Raw genomic sequence first — 3,997 nt, 5'->3', positions numbered from 1 at the left:
TGGTATCTATATAGGTCTAAAAACTCCATTCCCCTCTCCCCTTAGTGGTTGCTTCCAAAGCTTGGGGAGAATAAAATCTGCAATCACTATAGAAGATCCACCTATTAATTACAAACCTACACATGGCAATCCCAGTCATTTCATGGTTAATTTTTTTGGCAATGGTGATGAGATCATTGATGTAAAGGATATGAGTAGAATTGTAGACCTATGAATGAAGGCCAACAGTGTGAAGGGGGTCAAAATTATGAAGAAGAGAGGGGATTGTTCATATTCATTTCCAAATGAGGTGTTGGAGCATCTGTTGTTTGTGAATTCAATCAAGGACAGGTGCATGGTTTTGCTGGTATGTAAGGCCTAGAGTTGCTATAAGGTCTTCAATGGAAAATTTTATTCCATCTCGTTGATGATCTTGGTTAGGCACTTCCACAAGATAACAAGCATAACTCTTAAGGGGAATCCACACTTCTTGAATTTCAACCTTGTTCCTCTCCACTGGGGGGCGGAAATTCACCTCTAGTTCCTAGTCACGTGTATAGCCTATACATGGGTTTGGGAGCTTAAGCTTAAGAGCATCATTGTCGTGGATGAAAGCCTTGATCTCATAATGCATTCCTTCCTTAATTTCCATGCTCTCTCGCTCACAAATTGTGAAGGCTTAAACACTGATAGCTTGACAATCATCGCAACCCATTGCAGGAACATGCAAAAGTTGGACCTACATGAGAGTGAGGTGGATGATTAAGGCGATTACTGGCTGAACTATTTTCTAAAAATTCATGCTTCTCTACTTTCAGTTAATTTTACTTGTCTACAAAGTGAGGTGAATTTTGATGCCCTTGAGAGGCTTGTGGCTAGATGCACTTCTCTAAGGAGTTTGAAACTAAATAAAACTCTTTATTTAGAACAATTGAAGTGACTTCTTGTAATATCTCCTTAGTTGATGGAGTTGGGTACATGTTCATTTTCAAGAGTTCAATTGGTGGAAATTTATATATTTGGAAGAATCGTTTAACAACTGTAAGGAACTTAGAACTTTTTCAGGGATGTGGAAAGTAAAACCTATGTATCTTCCTGCCTTGTATTATGTGTGCTCAAACTTGACATTTTTTTAATTCAAGCTATGCCAATATCTGAAGTATGGAGTGGTTCTGGCTTGCTTTTAATTGTCATCACCTATTATGGATTTGGGTTCTTGATATTGCTGGAGACAAGGGCTTGGAAATTGTATCATCAAGTTGTAAAAACTTAAGAGAATTATAGGTTTTTCTAATGGATCCATTTGGCTAGGATTGAGTTAGTGTCATAGAAAAAGGAATCCTTGCAATATCTCAAGGATTTCCTAATCATAATTATGTTTCGTATTTTTGTAGGAAAATGACAAATGAAACAATTATGGCAGTGGCTCAAAATTTCCCCAGGTTAACACATTTCTACCTTTGTATCATGAATCCATACCAGTCAAATCATTTGAAAAATGAATCTATGGATGAGGCTTTTGGAAAAATTCTAAACATTTGTAAGGGTTTATAATGATTAGCAATATTGGGATTGCTTATCGATATATCATAGTCAAAAAGTATGTTGCTTGACCAATTACTAAACAAATTTCAATAGTCAGACATGAATTTTGAGATGTGAAGTGCATAAGAAAAAAGTATCTATATTTTAGATTTGGAAACTAAGAACCAAAACAAAATAATTAATTATAAAAATAAATAAAGAGATGAGCTCCAGTGAACAATTTTATGACACAAACTGCATTCCACTACCACAAAAATGTAAACATAACTGAAAACAAAACCACAACTCCTTTAGGTTACTAAACTCAACTCAATAAATTTTTCTCTCTAGCTACCTCCTTTTTCCTTCAAAGTCTACAACATTTAGGGTCTTCGATCAGACGTTGTTCACAATTCCATTTGTGAACAACTCTTTGTTCTACCCCTTTTTTTCCATATTGATGCTACAAGATGACAAGTCTAGGGCTATAGAGGTCACCATTCTTCTCACCGACAAAATCCTCTATAATACAATGAACTAGGACTAGTTTGATAGCCCACTTAACTTCCTTTTTAGTCCTTAAAAATCTGCAAGTCTTTAGGCCCAATACACCTACCGTTCTACTAGTCTTGTTGTCCTTCACAAGTACATGACTTAGGGATCTTATTTGACAATCACATAATAACCCTCCAAATGTACTAATACTTCTATCAATTTTCCCAATCACAGTCAATTATTTTACCAATCTAGGGACCACAACACTTCCCTCATCTAGGGCTCTTCAAATCTGCCACCTAATAGTGATTCGAGTCCTCTAAAAATCACTATTCTTGTGTACCCATTTCTTTATTGTCCAATATATGAATAAATATGAACTACTCCTCTTATCATCCTTCCAACAATCTGTATATCACTAAACTGAGGTCACAAATCATCCACTAACAGTTCATTGAATAATTGTTTATAGACTTCTTAAGATCTTTGTCCAAAACTCTATTGATAGTCCACCAAAATCAACTATTCTTCATGTCAATCCATTCCTCATATGGCACATTTCTTCTGTTTAATCTTCTACTCAGGTTCCACCCTATTTTGGATTTGTTATCTCCACACATACTTCTATAAACCATCTTCCAGTTTTGTGGTCTATATTGCAGAGATAAACCTTGCTCTAAGGGTCACGACCCCTCTTCTTCTATGCAAATTTGTTAGTCTTAAGGGCATACCTTATGGACTAAACCTGATAGGAAACTGCGCTAACTAGGGAATTATACTTATATTATAATTGCTTTAGAACAAATCCTATCCACCCATAGAAAAAACAACAACTCTTTCCTCCATAAGAGACTCGAACTAGCTCATATGGATCCATAGATTATCAGAATTTATTTGATTGAATCTTAACATGAACTTCAGATCTATACAACCCTCAAACTATGATTACCTCATTCAATATTACACCTGTGACTACTTCTATTCTGGCCCTAAATTTCAGTGCAAGCCCTCCTCCATTTTTCTTGGTCTTTATCACATACCTTGCAACCTACTAACCACAACAAGATAGGGTATCAACCCTCTCTATTATTTTAGAATTTGATGTGGCCTTCACACAAAAACACCACTGAAATCACATTCCAAAATTCTCATGAGCTACCTCTCTTGAGATCTATCTACCAGAAGAGAACCAACATTAGTATGCCATCCTACTTCCTATCTCTAACCCATTAAGGTATGCAACATTCTTGTGAACCCTTACATGATGATCTTTCTCTTGGTGGATGAGCATGGCCTCCCTTTAGCAACCCTTACTCATCCCTATAACTCGGCCTACTTTATGACTACATCTCTCCTGGCCTCCTTGATCAAATGAGCTCCTTCTCACTTGATGTTATTTCCTTCATACTAATGCCTCCTTAAATAGCTTTTCCTAGCTATGCCTCTTAGGAACCCTATAGAACTTACAAATTTTATCCACTTAGACCTTAGGAAATATTAATTTTCCTTTTTAATTTTCTTCTAGATTTTAAACCCCATCTTGGGTCCAAAACCCCTTCGCTTGGGTTATTTCCCCACAAATCATTTTGTGACGAAACTTACAAAAACCCATCTCACTAGGCTTGTGGAGTACCTCCCAAGCTACACAATTCAACAAAATAGTCTAGTTGTAGTAATCGTAACTTGTTCAAGCTATTGTAGTCAAGCGAGGACTGGTTGGGTTCCGAAGTTGAAAATTAAGTAAGGGTAGTTTTGAGGGCATGATAGCCAAGGAGGGTTAGGGCCTAACAAGGAATAAAAAGGCACACTAACACATAATGGACAATATCAATGAATTTTGAGGAGTGTTATGGAGTATCGAGGCATCACAAGGGAGAATTGGGTCAAAATGCATGGAAATGAACAAATAAGAGTGTGTTTCTGGGAGTGTCATTGAATTCAAGTGTGCCAAGGATGAAGTGTGTTAGGAGAAGTTCATAATAGGATTTGCAAGAGGCAA

General features: G+C 36.6%; 1 pseudogene; it reads left to right on the top strand.

The window, feature by feature from the left end:
- Positions 1 to 214: 214 nt before the first annotated feature.
- Positions 215 to 1,572, top strand: LOC149141529 (protein TRANSPORT INHIBITOR RESPONSE 1 pseudogene; annotated as a pseudogene).
- Positions 1,573 to 3,997: the final 2,425 nt, after the last annotated feature.

The sequence above is a fragment of the Pinus tabuliformis genome, chromosome X (assembly GCF_031772625.1).
Source record: "Pinus tabuliformis cultivar Carrire ecotype Pingquan chromosome X, CPIR1, whole genome shotgun sequence".
NCBI classification, from domain to species: Eukaryota; Viridiplantae; Streptophyta; class Pinopsida; order Pinales; family Pinaceae; genus Pinus; species Pinus tabuliformis.
The sequence above is the reverse complement of the archived record's forward strand: the minus strand, read 5'-3'. Positions and strand labels throughout refer to the sequence as shown.